We start from the raw sequence: 21,486 nt of genomic DNA, 5'->3' as shown, positions 1-21,486 counted from the left end.
CCGGCCCCGCCCCGCTCCGCGCCTGGCCCCGCCCCAGCGACCACGTGACCAGCATAGGCGCGCCCCCGCTCCGCCCCCCGCCGCGACTCCGCCTCCGGGAAGCGAGCGAGCGCGAGCGCGCGCCGTGCCACCCTCCCCGCGTCCTCCGCCCCGCACCCCTCCTCCCGCCATCCGGCTTAACGTGGCGGGCGCGCGCCGCGGCCGTAGCCGCGACAGGTACTAGGGGAGGGGACTGCGAGGGTGTGCGCAGGCGCAGACCCGTCCCCCGCCCCCCGTCCCCGTCGCCCCCTCCTCTGCAAGGTGTGCCCGGGCGAGGGGAGGGGCCCGGGGCCCGAACCCCTGGGTCACCCCGAATTACAAACAAAAACCTTAACGGAGTTGCGCGCGGGTTAGAAGGCAGCTGTGCGCGAAAAACACCTCAGATTTTCTTCAAGCGTGAAGAAGGTCGAGAAGATAAACAGTTTTTAAATGAGTATCTTCAGAAAGCTATTTAATTGTTCTGATTTTTTTTTTTCCTGAAAGGGCCGGGCTTGCGCTATTCTAACTTGAGATTTCTAAACTTAGTCTAGGTTCCAAGAATCTACTTGGTTTTGATAGAAATCCATTTGGAGGAAACCGGGGACAAAAAAAGTGGGGACAAAAAAAAAAACAAAAAACGCTACCCTTTCCCCCTCCTCCCTACGCCCAACTCATTTAAAGCGTTTCCCAACTGTTTTTTTTCCTTGCTAAAAAAAAGGACAAAAATAGGTTCTGATTCCCAAAGCCTGTGATATTTCCCCATTTTAAGTAAGCCTCGAGGAACCATAGACACAACAAGCACACCCCCAACTTTTCTGCCCCAAAATGGATATAATGCAAATGTGAAATGGATCTATGCAAGTCGCTACCAACAAAATAGCCAAATATTTATTTTTTTACTGGCCTTCGGCATATCCAAAATGAAACTTTAAAACACATCAAGAAAAGCATTTAAAATATGTATTTCCTAAATCAAAAGAAAGAACGCACTACAGAAATGATCCGGAGCTGGTGAGCAATGTAATCTTAATAAATAGGAAAAGGAATCTGAGAAGACAGCTAGCTCAGCAAAGGGGAAGAATTTGCCAAGTGTCATGTTTTGCTGTCATTTTATATATAACTACTAACCCCACATATGGTCTGGTTAGTCTTTTTTAAAAAGGAAGTGAATCAATTACTTACTCACACTTAATTAATTAGCAGTGCCAGTAGATTCTTAGGCCAGCACTAAAAACCTAAATTGGGTGATTTTTTTCACTCAAGTCCACTGATACTGATCACTTTTAGTATTAGGATTCCTTTTCTCACAAAAGATGAATACCTTTCTTTAAAATATATTTTTTAATCTTATTGTCACATTCTAAAACACAGTCCAAAAACACTCTTCATAAACAAGAAACTTCATTTAACTTTATGAAAACAAATGACTATGAGCCTTGCTACACAACAAAGAAACTGAACAAGTGGAACCAGGTTGAGCCTTAAGTGTAGCCTCATTCTACATGTTAATGGATAACCTTTGAACTCTGAGATCTTGAATGCTGTAAACACAATAGCACTGATAGTTAAAAATTCCAGTGTCAAAATCGAGCATAAAGAAAAGTCCAAACTTTTCAGGGGGAATAGGGAAACAATCAAATATTTTGACAAATAATCGTTTCAGTAAGAACAAGGAGATTCCTGGCTCTCAGACCTTGTTGCTACTGAAGTATTTTCTGAGCAAAAACGGTTGTGCTTGTTTTCCCCTGTGCCCTCCAAAGCTACCACTTTGTTCACATTATAGCATCATGATTTGTTACTGTTTCGCCGCCTCCCTCAAAAAAAGAAAAAAAGTGCCTTATTATATTGTAGCTTTTAAAATTGAAAGATGATTATATTCACTGATCTATCTTCTAAGAGTTTTATTTATATGTGATCCTCCTTATGTTTGAGCAAAGAATTACAAAGAACCTTCTCCTGGAGTCTTGCCAACAAAACTGGGAAATCGTTGCAAAATTCTGCCAGTGACTGACTGCTGGGTTGCAAATACATACTGTGTTTCCCGAAGGACATAGAGGGATCTGAATTCGCCCGGGAGGGCTTCCCTGAGACACATTCTTCCCTTAGAATGTGAGACTCATACTTCACATTTATTTGGAAAGCATGTATAGTTCAAACAACTAAAATATGGAAACTCCAAAAGTAACAGGAGAACACTGGAAACATTTGGTTTTGTAATAAAATCCAGGAACTCATATTGCACGAAGTGAAAATTGAAAATCGAACGTTGGTCTTCCTACGCTTAGCTCCACCCACAAGAAATCCAGCTTCGCCATCACTCCCAGCCTAGGCCATCTCTAAAGGAGTCAGGTGCTACTAGATGCCAGCAACAAAAACAAAGAATGGAACCCAAAGAAAAGCTCTGCATATGTTACTTGGAGAAAGGGCAGAAAAGCTCCACTTCACCTTGTTTTAATGCAGCAAACATCAGCTACACTTCATTTTTCACAATTATCCAAACAGACAGGCCCTCCTTAAGACGTATTTCCTAGTATGCGCTTATAAAATCACACCATTATCTCTGATTTAATTCTAGTGATATAAGGCCTCTTCGTTTAGTCAACATCTGATTTTCTATCCAGATCCTGCCAGTCCCAGCATGCTCATGCTCAGAGCTAGTAACATAACAAAACAAAAAAAAAAAAAAAAGAAGAAGAAAAAAACCAAAACTTCTGATTTGCTGTATTTAACACTTACTGGAATCATCTGTTAAGACTCAGCCTTAATTAGAAGAACAGAATGAGGTATGATCTTATTTCACAAGTCTTTATTTTACTGTGGAATTATTATAGAAAAACTATTTGGAAACTGTGTGTAAATCCCTGGAGCTGAAACAGAGCCAACATAGATACGGGACGTAAAAGAATTCAGTGTTCAGAGCAGGAAAACCTGAAAAACTGCAGCGAGGAGTTAGCAGGAAAAGAACATGAAAAAGTTAGGCAAACCTGCCAGCATCTGCAAACTACAAAGGACATTTGAGAAGGAAACAGGGACAGCCCTTTGAACAAGACTGAATGCACTAAAGTAAGTAGGAATAACAAACAGCTCGAAGGAGCAACACATTGCTCTCTTTTCTATTAAGTTTCTTGATCCCATGCAACTCACTCCTCTGTAAAGTATCACAATAATATACAATTAAAAAATATATATATATGTGTGTATATATATATATAGCAGAACTTACCTTTCAGAAGAGAAGGCAGGGTCTGGAACCTGATAACTCTCTAGGACAGGACTTCACTCTACCTGGCTCTAAACAATACTGGAAGAGATGTGATTGCTGGTTTTTATAAGCACACCAAAAAGGGAGGGGTCAAGAATAAGGCTCAATTTAAATAAAGGTTTTAGTACCCTCCCAACTTGATTGGATTAGTCAATCTTGATAACGTTGACAGCATTTTTTAACTGGATTTGTCCCATTGGTGCGTTTGATGAGTGCCCTCCCCCACTGCAAACACAACTCATGACTCCTAATATTCTGGATCGTTTTGTGAAATTACCTTCACTCAAAATGTTAATGTAAACTCCCTTAAAAATGGCACACAAAACACAACACTGGGAACACCTCTTTAAAGTTTTCTGCCTTCATCAGATATTCCAAACGGGTAGCTTTGGAATGAGGGATGGAGGGGAAGAAGAAGGTAACTAACATTAATTGAAATTCAATCATCATTATAATCTCCAGCCAAAATCTTAAAATCTAATCAGGATATTTAATCTCCACCCTACTCCACCCTACACAGACCTTGCATCTGTCAGCAAACCCTTATATGTCTCAATTGTGTCCATTTACCTTTATCTGTAACAAAAGCCTACACCAAGGTGCCACTGGCAGGTGCCATGCACGTGAACATGGAGTCTGCTGTTGGAAATGCGTTGGGAAGGGCAAGTTCCCAGTGAGAATCATACACATTTAGGAGTTTTCCAAATACTGATGGCATGTTGAGTCATCAGACTGGATAAAATTGCCCAAAAGAGGTGCTAGTATTGGGCCCTAGAGTGGTTCGGCGCCCGGAAGTCAAGGAGAAGAGAAAGAGAGCAAAGGGGACTGAGAAGGAGCAGGCAGTAAGGTCTGAGGGACCTCAGGAGAGCATGGGGGCCCAAATGCAAGGGAAAAAAGGGTGTCAGTGCCACCACATGTTCTCCTCCAGACACAGACAGTACTGTATGTACAGGTTTCCCTTAATGCTTTCTCTACCTATAATCCAAGATTTTTACCCAGAAAGACCCAAGTCTTTTACCATGCATATCAAATAAGTTCACTACCCCTTAATGGCTTCCTATTGCCTTGAGGGAAGAAAAACTCCATAGCTTGCCCCACCAGCCCTGCAGATCTGGCCCCTGCCTAACTCCAGCCTCAAGTCCTGGCAAGCCCTTCACTTAGGCATCTGAACTCCAGCCTTCTCTCTGACCTAGAGCCTTCAGCCCTGGGGTTCCCCTAGCCTAGCACCCCTTTTCTCATTCTCTTCAAGAACTTGGCTTCTGTTCTTTCTGAGAGTGGTTTAAACTCCCTGGTTCTCTGGGAGGGGGAGGAGAGGGGGAGGCTCTGACATAGTGTCCTGGTTATGAACATTTTCTCTCCAATAACTTGGGCTCAGATACTCAAATTCTACCTCTGGAGAGCTGCATAGGCCTAGAATATTATTTAATCTCTCTTGGGTTTCAGTTTCCTTATCTATAAAAGGGAAATGATGAAGATGATGAAGAAGACAATTAAAATAATTGTTTGTGTTACTTATATAAGTAGTAGTCACATTTCTTCAAGACTCTGGAGAATGAAATGAGACACACTACAGAGCTTGTGAGCCCAGAGTTTTGGGGGCCCCGGCACTGTTCTAGGCATGGGAGATAGAGCAGTAAGCAAAACAAATGAATTCCTTGTCCTGTTGGGGCTTATCTTCTGGAGGGAAGCAGACAACACACCGGTAGTTATATTTGCAACCTACTGGGACTGGGTCATAGGAGAGGGGAAAAGCCTGCTGTTTTAAATTGAGGCTCCCTGAGGAGCACAGACCCTCCAGGAAGTCAGGTGGCAAATCATACCAGGATGGAGAGGGTTCCATTCACTCAGAGGGAACAGAAGGGGAGAAGGACCAGAGAGGAAGAGAGCCAAGCTTGGAGAAAGAACTGGCGGGCAGCCAGTGTGTCTGGGGGCCATGGAATGAAGACAGGGTAGGGACAGAGGAGCAAGAAATCATGGCAGGCCCATGTGAAGACCGGAGATTTGACTCTCGTTGCAGCAGGATATCAGTGACCAGTTCACTGTTCCCTGGTATTTGCCACATCTGCAACACTTGATAGAGCTCTTTTCTGCCTTGCAGTTGGATCCCCATGCTCTCCTGATCTCCATTAGTCCTCTCTGGCTGCTCCATCCCAGACCCCGTGGCTCCTTCTTTAGACTCTTCTCCTTGACTTCCAGGTGCTGACATGCCCAATGCTAGCAACACTTTCTTATTCATGTGATTTTATCCAGTCCGAAGGTTCAACATGCCATCAATATTTGGAAAGCTCCTAAATGTACATATTTCCCACCTGGAACTCTCCCCTCAACTCCCAAAACACATTTCCAGCTGCTGATTTGTCTCTGCATGCAAGGTCCCTGTGTTTACAGGGCAGAAATGTAGGCAGTCCCATTCTAAGTGGCCACAACTGACCTTTTCAAAAGCCGTCGTCTGGTTATGTCATGCCCTCATGCGTCTTAGAATAAAAACAAAATTCCCGATAACACAGCCCTCATGCGTCTTAGAATAAAAACAAAGTCCCCGGCTGGGCGAGATGGCTTGTGAGATGGCTCATGTCTGTAATTCGTAATTCCAGCACTTTGGAAGTGTGAGGTGGGAATAGTGCTTGAGTCCAGGTGTTTGAGAACAGCCTGGGCAACATAGCGAGACCCCCCTATCTACAAAAAAATAAAAAATTAGCCGTTGTGTGTCTCTACTCCCAGCTACTCAGGAGAATGAGGCAGGAGGATCACTTGAGCTAGCGAGACAGAGGCTGCAATAAGCCAAGATTGTGCCACTGTACTTTAGCCTGGGCAACAGAGTAGGATCCTGTCTCAAAAAACAACAACAAAACAAAAGTCCTGAGAACATGGCTGGCAAGATCTGGTGGACCATGCTAAGACTCTGGGTTTTATTCCAAGAGCACTGGGAAGTCACTAAATGAAACGGAAATAAAACCAAAGGAACCATCGAACGTCAACTAAGTCTTTCTTTCCCAAGAGATACTAGTATCTCCTAAAGACCCCATCCTGGTTTAACAAAGAGGACATGACAAACTCTTAAGAAGTTGGAGTCCTGGCCGGGCGCGGTGGCTCAAGCCTGTAATCCCAGCACTTTGGGAGGCCGAGACGGGCGGATCACGAGGTCAGGAGATCGAGACCATCCTGGCTAACACGGTGAAACCCCGTCTCTATTAAGAAATACAAAAAACTAGCCGGGCGAGGTGGCGGGCGCCTGTAGTCCCAGCTACTCGGGAGGCTGAGGCCGGAGAATGGCGTGAACCCGGGAGGCGGAGCTTGCAGTGAGCTGAGATCCGGCCACTGCAGTCCAGCCTGGGTGACAGAGCGAGACTCCGTCTCAAAAAAAAAAAAAATAAAAATAAAAAAAATAGAAGTTGGAGTCCTGCTGGGCGCGGTGGCTCACGCCTGTAATCCCAGCACTTTGGGAGGCTAAGGCAGGTGGATCATGAGGTCAGCAGTTCAGACCAGCCTGACCAACATGGTGAAACCCTGTCTTTACTAAAAAAATACAAAGGGAGGTGGAGGTGCAGTGAGCTGAGATCACGCGACACCCTATCTCAAAAAAAAAAAAAAAAAAAAAGAGAGAGAGAAAAGTGAAAACTAAGGCTCAGGATCATTAAGTAACCTGCCTGAGGTCACACAGCTAATAATTTGTTTCCCTACTTTCCCGACTACAGTGAAGCCAATGCACCAACTGAACCCAAAGTCAGACTCCCCCTTTAACACCAACCTAAATTTCCTCAATTCTAAAAATTGACACTAATGCATATTTCTCGACCCCCTATTTCCAGGATGTTTACCAGTCAGTCATGTGTGGCTCTGGGGCAAGGTTGAAATGTCCTCACCCACTGTCCTCCCCTCCCCACATTCTGGAACAGCAATAGTGTTTCACTTGGTTGCCTGAGGGCTAGTTTCCTCCCACCTGTCACTCCCTTGAGTTCTTGGTATACCTGTGTACAGGACCCTCTTCCTCACCAGACTCTAACAGACTATAAATCTTTTTTTTTTTTTTTTTTTTTGAGACGGAGTTTCGCTCTTACTGCCTAGGCTGGAGTGCAATGGCACAATCTTGGCTCACTGCAGCCTCCATCTCCTGGGTTCAAGCAATTCTCCTGCCTCAGCCTCCTGAGTAGCTGGGATTACGGCGCCCGCCAACACGCCCGGCTAATCTTTTTGTATTTTCAGTAGAAACAGGGTTTCGCTATGTTGGCCAGGCTGGTCTGGAACTCCTAACCTCAGGTGATCCGCCTGCCTCAGCCTCCCAAAGCGCAGGGATTACATGCGTGAGCCACCATGCCCAGCTGAAATCTCTTTTGAAAAGGAAGCCGGGCACCGTGACTCATGCCTATAATCCCAGCACTTTGGGAGGCCAAGGCGTTCACCTGAACCCAAGAGTTCAAGATCAGCCTGGGCAATATGGCGAAACCCTGTCTCTATGAAAAATTAGCTGGGCATGGTGGCTGGCGCCCGTGGTCCCAGCTACTCAGGAGGCTGAGGTGGAAGGATCTCTTGATCCCGGGGAGGTCACGACTACAGTGAGCCGAGATGGCATCACTGTACTCCAGCGTGGGCCACAGACCCTGTCTCAAAAAAAAAAAAAAAAGAAAAGAAAGCGGGGAAGAAAAGGTAATACAAATTAATATACCAACAGCAATTAGTGAGTGCCTCTTCCATGGAGCTGGGAGAGAATAAATGTTTGTAAAATTAAAATGTTCTATGCTAGATATCAACTTTCCTTCTATGCCTTCTTTATTTCACACCTCATAGCTAGTTAGTAAATCTCACAAATCCTATCCTTCTAATCTCTCTGAAATGTACCGTTTCCTTTCTATTCACACCACCCATGTTTCTTTGTTTCCTTCTGGCCTGTGTAATAATCTCATAATCGCTTCTCCTGTACCTGCCTTCTTTCTAGTCCAGAATACTTTTTCCTAAATTCCACTAATAACCATCCTGCTACTGCTTTGTGTGAAATTCTCCAAAAAAAAATTTTACTTTTCCAAAATAAGTCAAGCTCCCTCTCTTGGGATACAAGAACCACACCACGGTCCCAGCCAATCTTTCAGCCTGATTCACTCAATATATATTTATTGACCACTCCTTTCTCCCAAGCACTTAGCTAGATAGTAATTCAAGAGTGAGGCACAAAACAAATTGGATTCCTTCCCTCATGGAGCTTATATTTTAACAGAAAACATAGGCATTAAATAAATTAAAGCACAAAAAATAGAGAAGCATATAATTACAGTATCCTAGAGAATTATCACTCGTGCAGAAAGCATACACAAGGATGCAGCACCGTTTACAATAGTGAAAGGCTAGAAACAACCTACATGTTCATCAAAAGAAAATGGCCACATAAAACATACCATATCCAAATTTTAGAATATAGACAACAGGCCGGGTGTGGTGGCTCACACCGGTAATCCCAGCACTTTGGGAAGCCAAGGTGGGCGGATCATGAGGTCAGGAGTTCAAGACCAGCCATGGCCAACATGGTGAACCCCGTCTCCTCTAAAAATACAAAAAAAAAATTAGCTGGGTGCGGTGGCAGGCACCTGTAATCCCAGCTACTGAGGAGACTGAGGCAGCAGAATCGCTTGAACCCGGGAGGCAGAGGTTGCGGTGAGCCAAGATCGTGCCACTGCACTCCAGCCTGGGTGACAGAGCAAGACTCCGTCTCAGAAAAATATGTATATATAATATAGACAACAGGCCGGGTGCAGTGACTCACGCCTGTAATCTCAGCACTTCGGGAGGCGGCGGTGGTCTGATCACCTGAGGTCAGATGTTTGAGACCAGCCTGGCCAACATGGTGAAACCCCGTCTCTAATAAAAATACAAAAATTAGCTGGGCATAGTGGCGTACGCCTGTAATCCCAGCTACTTGGGAGGCTGAGGCATGATAATCACTTGAACCCGGCAGGTGGAGGTTGCAGTGAGCTGAGATCACGCCACTGGGCAACAGAGAGAGACTCCCTCTCAAAAAAAATAAAAACCCCACTGTGTTAATTACTGTGCAGCACAAAAACTTAGGAATAAAATGTTTACTAGTTCCATATCCTGCTTTTGGATAAACATTTGATAAACCATTCTATACTTACTCCTCTCTTTGCTCTATTCCAACAGCCTACACCCCTCCCCTGCCACCCAATCCCCCAACATATATGCCATATATATAAACATCAACCTGTAACCACCCTAGTCAGCCTCAAGGTCACTCCAAATGCCACCTCCTTCAGTTACTCTCTCCTTTGTTCAATGCCTCCTTTATGACACTGTCTGCATTATGCCTAGCCCTGGGTATGTTGTTTCTCTTACCACCTGTATAGGGTGGAGGCTTTTCCAAGGGAAGACCGGTTTCCTCCATGTTGTGGAATGGTCAACACACAGTAAGTGCTCCAATCAATATTTAGCTGTCCCAATACTTAGCTGTTCTGTGCTCCTTGGATTTTCTTTTTTTTTTTTTTTTGAGACAAAGTCTCACTCTGTCGCCCAGGCTAGAGTGCAGTGGCGCGATCTCAGCTCACTGAAACCTTTGGGGTTCAAGCGATTCTCCTGCCTGAGCCTCCTGAGTAGCTGGGATTACAAGCATGCACCACATCTGGCTGATTTTTAAATGTTTAGTAGAGACGGGGTTTCACCATGTTGGTCTCCAACTCCTGACCTCAAGTGATCTGCCCGCCTTGGCCTCCCAAAGTGCTGGGATTGATTACAGGTGTGAGCCAGTGCTCCTGGCCTCCCTGGATTTTTTTTTTTTTTTTTTTTTTTTTTTTTTTTTTGAGACGGTGTTTCGTTCTTGTTGCCCAGGCTGGAGTGCAATGGTGTGATCTCAGCTCACTGCAACGTCTGCCTCCCGGGTTCAAGTGATTCTCCTGCCTCAGCCTCCCTAGTAGCTAGGATTACAGGCGCCTGCCACCACACCCAGCTGATTTTTTGTATTTTTAGTAGAGACAGGGTTTCACTATGTTGGCCAAGCTGACCTCAGCCTATCCACCCGCCTCAGCCTCCCAAAGTGCTAGGATTACAGGCATGACACACCTCGCCCGGCTCCTGGATTCTTTAATACACTCTTTTTTTTATTCTCTCATGTGACACGTACATAGTAAACACCCACCACGTACCAGGCATTGTTCTAGGTGCTGGAGATGCCACAGGAAACCAAACAGATCAAAATGCCTATCCTCATGGAGTTAACATTTGATATTATAGTCTGTTAGATATTATAATAAGTACTATGGAGAGAAATACAAGGGGCAAAGGGGCTACAGAGTGGAGGGATGGGGAGGGAAATGTTAAATAGATTGGCCCTGAAAGGCTTCATCATAGACATATCTAAATAAAGATCTGAAGGGGGTGACAGTGGGAGCCACAAGAGGTTCTAGGGGAAGAGCATTCCAGGCTCAGGGACAGGCAAGCGAAGTCCTTGAAGCAAAGTGCGCCCAGTGTTTCAAAGAACAGCAAGGAGGCCAGCATGGCATTGTGGTTGGTGTGGAGACAAGCCAGGAAATTAGGATGGGGGCCGGGCGCGGTGGCTCAAGCCTGTAATCCCAGCACTTTGGGAGGCCGAGACGGGTGGATCACGAGGTCAGAAGATCGAGACCATCCTGGCGAACACGGTGAAACCCCGTCTCTACTAAAAAATACAAAAAACTAGCCGGGCAAGATGGCGGGCGCCTGTAGTCCCAGTTACTTGGGAGGCTGAGGCAGGAGAATGGCGTAAACCCGGGAGGCGGAGCTTGCAGTGAGCTGAGATCCGGCCACTGCACTCCAGCCCGGGCGACAGAGCGAGACTCCGTCTCAAAAAAAAAAAAAAAAAAAAAGAAATTAGGATGGGGATGGTGCATTTTGATTGCACGGATCTTTCTGGCCATGATAAAGATTTTGGATTTCATTCTGAATGGGCCTGAGAGCTCTGAATAATTTGAGCAAAATGACCTGGCTTAGTTAGTAAGTGGCGTATTAAACGGGTTGACACAGTCAAGAGCACTCCTAAAATAGTAACGCAGGGTCTCTCTCCTTTGCCGAAATCACTCAGATATTTAAATGTATCTATTTCAGGTACTTTTACAACCATAACAGTAATAATAATAATAATAGTAAGAAGAGGGCTGAGCGCAGTGGCTGGTTCATGCTTGTAATCCCAGCACTTTGGGAGGCCGAGGCCGGCGGATTGCTTGAGTCCAGGAGTTCAAGACCAGCCTGGACAACATGGTGAAACCCTGTCTCTACAAAATACAAAAATTATTACAATATTAGCCAGGAGTGGTGGGAGGCGCCTGTAATCCCAGCTACTCAGGAGTCTGAGGCAGGAGAATCACTTGAACCCGGAAGGCAGAGGTTGTAGTGAGCCGAGATGACGCCACTGCACTCCAGCCTGGGCAAAACGGGTGAAACTCTGTCTTAAATAAAATAAAAATAAAAATAAAAATTAGCCGGGCTTCGTGGCACGTGCCTATAATCCCAGCTACTCGGGAGGCTGAGACAGGAAGATAATTTGAGCCCAAGAGGTCGAGGCTGCAGTGAGCAGTGTTTGGGCCACTGCACTCCAGCCTGGCCGATACTCTCAAAAAATAAAATAAATAAATAAAATAGGAAGAATGGGGAGGAGAAGAGGAGGGATAAGAAGGGGAAAAACAGACCAGGCTCGGTGGGAGGCCAGCACTTTGGGAGGCCAAGGCAGGAGGATCACATGAGGTCAGGAATTCCAGACTAGCCTGGCCAACATGGTGAAACCCTGTCTCTACTAAAAATACAAAAATTAGCCGGGCATGGTGGTACACGTCTGTAATCCCAGTTACTTGGGAGACTGAGGCAGGAGAATCGCTTGAAACCCGGAGGCAGAAGTTGCAGTAAGCAGAGATTGAGCCACTTCACTCCAGCCTGGGCAACAGAGACTCTGCCTCAAAATAGTAATAATAATAAAAGGGAAAAAACAAAACGATTTACTGCAGCCCCGCTATGTGCCACTCTCAGCTCCAAAGCTGATTTATATTATGGTGTTACTTAGTTCTCCTGATAACTTTCATGCTTAAATCCATTTGCAGATGAGGAAACTGGGGCCTGAGGTTAACTTTCTGACTTAATTCTCTTACTTGAAGATCTACAACTAGAAGAAAGTGGGGTTCTAGCCCAGATCCAGCGCCAAAAGCCATGCTGACTCATACCATTCTTTTGTGTCCTAAGTGGTTGACCTTGGCCTTAGGAAAACAGAATAATAATAACGATCACTGATTGGGCATTGACTCTGGGGCAAGCACACCATACTCCATTTCGAGATCCCCCCGCAGAGTCGGAATCCAAGTCTCCCAGAGTAGAAAGTAGTGCCTAGGAGCGGTGACCCCGCAGCAGGTCAGGGCTGAGCTCTTGAAAATGGCTCTGTGCCGGGCGTGGTGGCTCACGGCTCATGCCTGTAATCCTAGCACTTTGGGAGGCCGAGGCGGGTGGATCACAAGGTCAGGAGATCGAGACCACGGTGAAACCCCGTCTCTACTAAAAAAAATACAAAAAATTAGCCGGGCGTGGTAGTGGGCGCCTGTAGTCCCAGCTACTCAGGAGGCTGAGGCAGGAGAATGGCGTGAACCCGGGAGGCGGAGCTTGCAGTGAGCCGAGATCGCGCCACTGCACTCCAGCCTGGGGGACACAGCGAGACTCCGTCTCAAAAAAAAAAAAAAAAAAAAAAAGAAAATGGCTCTCTGGGTTCAAACCAAAACTCGATTCCCCAGATGTGCTGCTTTGGGGCTTCCTCTGAACTCTCTTTGACTCCATTTTCCCCATTTTACAGATGGGGATAATAGCACACCCTAATGGCCGGGCGCGGTGGGTCCCGTTTGTAATTCCAGCACTTTGGGAGGCTGAGGTGGGCAGGTAACTTGAGCTCAGGAGTTCAAGACCAACCTGGGCAGCATAGCGAGACCCCCCCCCCCCTTCGCCATCTCTACAAAAAATACAAAATTTAGCCAGGCATGGTGGCTGCAGCCTGTAATCCTAGCACTTTGGGAGCCCGAGGCGGGAGGATTGCTTGAGTCCAGGAGTTCAAGACCAGCCCTGGCAACACAGTGAGACCCCCATCTCAATTTATTTAAAAAATAAAAATAAAAACTAATAGGCCGGGTGCGGTGGCTCACACCTGTAATCCCAGCACTTTGGGAGGCTGACGTGGGCGGATCACGACGTCAAATCGAGACCATCCTGGATAACAAGGTGAAACCTTGTCTCTACTAAAAATACAAAAAATTAGCCGGGTGTGGTGGCACGCACCTATAGTCCCAGCTACTCAGGAGGCTGAGGCAGGACAATCGCTTGCTTGAACCCGGGAGGCAAAGGTTGCAGTGAGCTGAGATCGCACCACTGAACTCCAGCCTCGGCAACAGAGCGATTCTCTGTCTCAAAAAATAGATAGATACATAGATAGGCCAGGCGCGGTGGCTCACGCCTGTAATCCCAGCACTTTGGGAGGCCAAAGTGGGCGGATCACTTGAGGTCAGGAGTTTGAGACCAGCCTGGCCAACATGGTGAAACTCTGTCTCTACTAAAAATACAAAAATTATTTTTTTGTATTTGAGACTCCATCTTAAAAAAATAAAATAAAATAAAATAAATAGCCGGGTGCAATGGCTCACGCCTGTAATCCCAGCACTTTGGAAGGCCAAGGCAGACGGGGTGGATCACCTGAGGTCAGGAGAAACCCCGTCTCTACTAAAAATACAGCCTGGCGTCGTGGCCTGCGCCTGTAATCCCAGCTACTCAGGAGGCTGAGGTAGGAGAATGGCGTGAACCCGGGAAGTGGAGGTTGCAGTGAGCTGAGATGGCGCCACTGCACTCCAGCCTGGGCGACAGAGCAAGGCTCCGTCTCAATAAATGAATGAATTAATTAAAATATAAAAATAAAATTTAAAAAATAGTACTCGCCGACAAGTGAATTTGGGAGAAATAAGCAAGCCCTCACTGGTGGTAACGGGCGCAGGGTGGGGGAAGTGGGGGGGTGGCACACAGCGCTCAATTAAGTCACGCTATTTTGATCACGACCATCGCCCGCGGCCGCAGAACATGCCCGCTCTGAACACCGGGGCGGACACCCACAGACGCGTCCTTCACCCGCGCAGGGACCTGCCAGGGCTCTTATACCGGAGGGTGTTCAGAGTAGGGAAGGGAGAGATCAGGTCTGAACCCGGATCCGTCTCCTCCAGAACTTGAGTCGCTCAATCATCAGCTAGATCACCCAGTGTAGACAAAGCAAGTGGAATTCTTTGAAGGGTATACCTTGAGTTGGGCAATCCTCATAGAAGGTGGGAGACGACCTGCCCTTCAGTGTTCCTGGGGCATCTTCTCCAAAGTGGAGGTCGAGCCAGGCCTAGGAGGAAACAGAGGGAAGGTGTGGACGACCCCACCGCAGAGACGGAGGTGAAACCGACGAGCTCCAAGTAGGTGTGTCCTCCTCAACCACACCCTCCCACAGGGCCCTGAGACTGGGGAAGACCGGAGATGAGATTAGCATCAGAGCCACACCCCTGACCGGCTTACTGGACAACCTGAAGCCACGCGTCTACACTGGCGCTCGGAACTGAGTTGGCCCAAAGCTTCTTCACCGCTTCTAGCGGAGGGCTTAATGCGGTCCCCCAGCACTCACACAGCGGGTTTTCTCAGAACCCAGTCTCCAGAGACCGCCGGGACTCCAATCCTGCGCCGCCCTCAGCCGCTGGGAGACCAGGGCCTTGGCCTCACCTGCTTCCCAGCCTCACCTGCAGAATGGGCGGTCCCGAGGGTTAAATGCCCTCATCACCATGAAACCTTAAAACGGTGCCTGGCACATGGCGATCACGCAATAAACGTCCGCCAAAATGACGTTAGCCAGGATTCGCCCCGGAAGGCTGCCTGTTCTCAAACAGCCCTTCAATGAGGGCTAATCCCTTTGACTCCTTGAACAACTTTTTTTTTTAATGTGGTTAGCATATTTTGTTGATTTTTTTTTTTTTTTTTAACAAAGACCAAGTCAGCATGTTCTCTTAAAAATGTTTTAAGAGATTATGTTTTGTTCCCACTTGCTTTGAGGAAAGACTTCGTCCTGGTTGAGTGGGGTGAAAACAGTGAAATGCGAACAAGGATAATGAGACCATCTTTCCTGTACTGTTTCTTAAAAAAGGAGGGGAGGGAGGAATTAAAAATTCAGATGCTGGATTTTAAAGACCGTCATGCTAAGTATTATCAACTTCCTTCTCTTTTTTTTTTTTTTTTTTTGCCCTCATATAAACATAACAGTAGTGAGTTTTTCCTTTTTTCTTGACTCAAAAAAAACACAAAACTGACACATAAACTTCTCCAAACCAATACAGCTGAATTTTCTACAAAGATTTGTAACTGATAGGATATATTCCTTAAAGAAAATAAGAATGCTCTGAACAGAAATAAACAGTTTCTGCAGCAGTTTTATTTGAAGCCCACAAATAAAAACAGCATGTCCCCAAGGAAACAAAATAGAATTTGGAGTTGCAGCTAAAATGGCTCTGCTCTAATCCTCTCTTACCCAGTACTATGGGGTTTGTTTACAGGAAACCCCTGCCACGAGAAGTTTGCTGCTAGTTTTCAACCGTATTTTGGCATCATCAAGTCAGGCATATGGAAACAAATGAAATATTCAGCTTTAAAAAAAATTACAAAGTAAACGAAGAGAACGCTGACCTGTTCCTTTCTACCTTCTTCAGGATGGGTAGAGGCATGAAGAAATGCAGGCTCCCCTCCCCCTCCGGGCCGCGCTTCCCGGCTGGGTGGAAACTATCTCATTACCACACTTTCAACAAGTAGACCAGTTTCCTCCTTTAATCAAAGTTACTTTGTGGTTGTTTAGCAGTCTGCGCATGCCATGTTTTTATAGCTATAGAAAATGCGTATTTATTTATTTTGAGATGACTATGACCATATGACAAACCTAAGTCAGCCTCTTATAGCCAATGATTTATAAGAGCTCTGAAAAACCCGGCCTTTAAACATTTTAATAGAGGCTCTCTCATCCTTTGTAAGTGGAAGTGTAAATTGGTACAGTCCTTTTGTAAACAACTCAATGGGACAAGTCAAGGGCCTTACAAATGTTCATACATTTGGATGCAGCAGTAACACTCCTGGAATCAATCCTAAGGAAACAGCCCTAATGTAGGAAAAGGTGTTAGGAACAAAGATCTTCGTGGTAACAAGATTTACTCCGAGGGGGAGAGCAATACATGTTCACTCTCCATACATGTGTGGAGGCACACAAATAAAGGAGTGGTTAGTCACCCAAGTTATGTATCCCCACACGATTACACACAGTCATTTTAAAATTAGAACGTTTTGAAAAATAGGCCATTGGGAAATATTTATAATAGCAAATGAAAAAACCGAGATGCAAAGTTGTATTTTTAATGAACTCTAATTTTTTCTATTAGTAACAAAAAAAGGATATAATATACATAAAAATACTAAAATAAATTTTATCAGAAAAATGTTAGTACAGACTGAATATTATATGAAAACAAAAAAACTTAATTTCATTAGCTGCGATAATGGCATGGATTATTACAGAATATGTATACATATATATAAAGATATATACTGAAGCATATAGAAGAATGACATGATATATGAGAATTTATAATACTTTAGTAAATAAAAAAAGAAGAGAATTGAACCAAATGCGGTTAACATCTTGAAACCAGAACTGGGCATCAGTTATGGGGGGTTACTCATTACACTATTTTTATTGTTCTCTCTACTTTTGCATACATTTCAAAATTTTTATTAAAATTGTTTCCTTTTTTCTTTTTTTTACCCTTAATCTTATGACGGGTTACATTTAAACATTTTTTGATGGTTGTTTTTCAATAATGGAATATGTATGACCCTTTTTCCACTTTCTATTTTTCTCTATTTTTCATAATATACTTGTATTACCTTTGAAATAAATTAGCATTTATTTTACCAAAAATAAATTAAAAATAAGAATAGTAAACAGTCCCACAGAAAAGTTTTTCTTGCCGTGTAATTCTAGTGAATCCTCAGAATGCTATGATAAGCCTGTGTACCTTAAAATGTGAGCTCCTAAATGGTCCAAATCTTTTGGGACGGCACCATGCCATCTGAGACTGCTGTAAATATGATCAACTGATAAAAAGGCCAGCTGCAACTAACCATTTTAAAGATTAGAAACCATTTAAAAACACACACACACACCACCTCTTGCCTCTTGAGTGTTAAGTGGCAAGATACTCTGGTTTCTTTCTAAAGTTTCATGCAATAATCATGTAAGCACTGAGTGGGACAGAATTCTACATACTGCCAAGCTGACTCAGAAAGAAGGGTTCCACATTCCTTAATTAGCAGCATCAGAAAAGCACCACTTCCTGCAGTGGAGTTCCCATTTCATCCAGCCACTCCACTGGCTCAGTACATCCTCAAGTTCACGTAAAAGATTTTCATAAAGTCTGGAGACATAGTGTTAGTTAATTTATTTCATTTTACTCTGTTTTGTTTTATCCTACTTTATTCTATTATACTCTATTCTATTGTATGTATTCTAATTTTTACAAATTAAGGATGTTTGTAATGACGTAGATTCTTTGTTTCCAGACTTTATGGATGCCCGTATATACTGAAATCACAGCTGGAGGCAGAGTAGAACACCTGACCAACTTGAAAGGACAGCTTTCACTTTGGGAGGCCAAGGTGGGAGGATCACTTGTGCCCAGGAGTTTGAGACCAGCCTGAGCAACATAGTGAGACCCCCGTCTCTATTTTTAATCTTTCTTTTTTTTTTTTTTTAAGACAGAATCTCACTCCGTTGCCCAGGCTGCAGTGCAGTGGCATGATCTTGGCTCACTGCAACCTCCCTGTCCCAGGTTCAAGCAATTCTCATGTGTCAGCCTCCCAAGTAGCTGGGACTACAGGTATGCACCACCACGCTCGACTAATTTTTGTATTTTTAGTAGACATGAGGTTTCTCCATGTTGGCCAGGCTGTTCTCGAACTCCTGACCTCAAGTGATCGGCCCACCTAAAACTCCCAAATTGCTGGGATTACAGGCGTGAGCCACACATCCCCCCACCCCACCCCCCGCCAGCCCCCACCACCACCAGTCGTCTCTATTTTTTAAACGAAAGAGAATACAGCTTTCTTGATTATTAAAAGTCAAAAGATTCAAAGTCCTGGACCAGAAGTTTCTTTTTTAGTACCTATGACTTAAATTTATGATTTGCATTAAAGTTCTCTGGCAGAACTCCTACAGGATGCCAAAGCCTGAGGAAGACTTCCAAACAAGATTACATGGTTTTCTAATAGGATATATTTGATCACGTGTGAAAACGTGGTGGCAGCACTACTGCAACCTGAAATGAAAGGGCAAATTCTCAGGAAACACGTTCTACTTGTAAATATTGGATGTAACCATTGTAACAGTTATTTACTTTTAACTTCAGAGGTTTTAAAGAAATGTAGCTGCGCGGTGGCTCACCTCTGTAATCCCAGCACTTTGGGAGGCAGAGGCGGGAGGATCACCTTGCACTCCAGCCTGGGTGACAGAGCAAGACTCAAAAAAAAAAAAATTATAGCCTTTTTTCCTTTTTCCTTTTCTAAGTTTTTAAAGAGTTTATGTCTGTCTTGGTTTTCAAGGTATGCAGCAAAACATTGTGGATCCATTACAGAAACACTACAATTTTAGCGCATAAGAATTCAAAGCTTCTGTTATCTAGAACACAAGGGCACCCCTCATTGCCAGTGTATCCTATTGTGTTCTGTTTGCATAGAATCCAGCCTAAATGCTGCCCACCTGGAGTGAGTTGCTAGATGGACTGAAATAATCCTAGCAAACTTGTAAGGGTTTGGGCACAACCACTGCTCCTTTGCCATCTAGCTGGTACTGCTGCTGTTACCAGGTCTGTTAGATAGCGACCAATGAGGCCTCCTGGCCTTGTTGATATTTCTTTGCCTATCAGTGAATCGTTAGCTGGAGTGTTTCCTTAGTCACAAACCGGCCATTTATTGGATGTTCTCAGTAGGAACTACATTTGCAGGTAACAGATGGTTATTTAAATAAGAATGTGAAAAATGTATATACTCTTTCTCTTTGGGGACCTAAGATGGTTTTTGCTGATTCTTAAACTTTTAGCTGTTTTTATGAGTGGATATCTGATTTTTAAAAACTCTCTTATGACATTTAATTAAGTTGCTTGAAAACATTTACATTTTCTGACCAGCCAGCAACACTTAAAATCTTCCATAGTTCCCAAGATTAAGAAAATAGGAGAAAGCTAGAGAGATTTGGCAAAGTATGTAATAACCTAGCAAGGAAATTCTTGAGCAAGAGTATACGGGTTTGAATTTATTGGAACATTTGAAAGCAATTAAAATTTTTTTTCTCCAAACTTATTTTTGTCCTTTTTAAAGCACACACAGGCACACAACTGAAAAAGATCACTGCAAGTAAAATGAATCATTAAGCTGATCAAGCCTAGAAACCACCATCAGAGGTATTTATAGCATTATTAGGGTGGAGTATCTATAATCCATTCTCAGACTTATTATAAGTCCCAAGATCAACCCTTTGAAAAGCTAATCCTATCTTCAATCTTCAAATTTAATTAGTATTTATTGATCTCATACAGAACAGCCCGCACAGTGTTAAAAAGGACCATCTTCATCAAAAAAAAAAAAGAGAAAAACCAAAAAAATTGAAGGAAAAAAAAAGAAAGAAAAAGCAAACAAAACAAAAAGTACCATCTTCGAAATGTGAGGATAGGTGCTCAGATGATATCTGTGGTTCAACTATACATGCGTGTTGAGCAAATGTAAATAGCATATAGTAGAAGCCACCATAAATGAATCAGAATGATTCAGGTTAACTTTTCACTAAACTTGAAGAACATTACTATTAGGTTTGCGTATCTGCCATATTTCAAATACAAGAGTCCTCACATTTTATAAGGTCACTTAGGAAAGATTAGCGGACACGCTCTAATATGCGATGTATAATTTTTTTTTTTTTTTTTGAGATGGAATCTCACTCTCACCCAGGCTGGAGTGCAGTGGCACAATCTCCGCTCATTGCAACCTCCACCTCCTGGGTTCAAGCAATTTTCTGCCTCAGCTTCCCAAGTAGCTGGGATTACAGGTGCCCACTACCACACCTGGATAATTTTTTTATTTTTAGTAGAGATGGGGTTTCACCATCTTGGCCAGGCTGGTCTTGAACTCCTGACCTCGTGATCCGCCTGCCCTGGGCCTCCTGAAGTGCTGGGATTACAGGCGTGAGCCAACACGCCCACCCAGTTTTTTTTTGTTGTTGTTTTTTTAAGTCTTCTTTCGTACTAGTCATGCAATGTTTTTTTTTGTTGTTGTTGTTGTTGTTGTTTTTTTTTTAAGACGGAGTCTTGCCCTTTGCCCAGGCTGGAGTGCAATGGTGTGATCTCAGCTCCCTGCAACCTCTGCCTCCTGGAGTCAAGCAATTCCCCTGCCTCAGCCTCCAGAGTAGCTGGGATTACAGGTACCTGCCACCAAGCCCAGGTAATTTTTGTACTTTTAGTAGAGACAGGGTTTCACCATGTTGGCCAGGCTGGTCTCAAACTCCTGACCTCAGGTGATCTGCCTGCCTCAACCTCCCAAAATGCTGGGATTACAGGCGTCAGCCACCACACCGGGCGGCAATATATAATTCTTAAAGAATACTTTTTTATTTTTATGATTAGAAAGCCTTACTTGGCTGGGTGTGGTGGCTGACATCTGTAATCCCAGCTCTTTGGAAGACTGAGGAAGGAGGATTGCTCGAGGCCAGGATTTTGAGGCTGCAATGAGCCATGACTGTGTCACTGCACTCCAGCTTGGGCAGCAGAGCAACACCCTGTCGCAAAAAAAAAAAAAAAGAAAAGAAAAGAAAAGAAAGCCCTACATATCATTATAGAAAATTTGAAAGCCGGGCGCGGTGGCTCAAGCCTGTAATCCCAGCACTTTGGGAGGCTGAGACGGGCGGATCACAAGGTCAGGAGATCGAGACCATCCTGGCTAACACGGTGAAACCCCGTCTCTACTAAAAAATACAAAAAACTAGCCGGGCGAGGTGGCGGGCGCCTGTGGTCCCAGCTACTCCGGAGGCTGAGGCAGGAGAATGGCGTAAACCCGGGAGGCGGAGCTTGCAGTGAGCTGAGATCCGGCCACTGCACTCCAGCCTG

The sequence above is a fragment of the Theropithecus gelada genome, chromosome 10, assembly GCF_003255815.1.
Source record: "Theropithecus gelada isolate Dixy chromosome 10, Tgel_1.0, whole genome shotgun sequence".
Taxonomy (NCBI): Eukaryota; Metazoa; Chordata; class Mammalia; order Primates; family Cercopithecidae; genus Theropithecus; species Theropithecus gelada.
The sequence above is the reverse complement of the archived record's forward strand: the minus strand, read 5'-3'. Positions refer to the sequence as shown.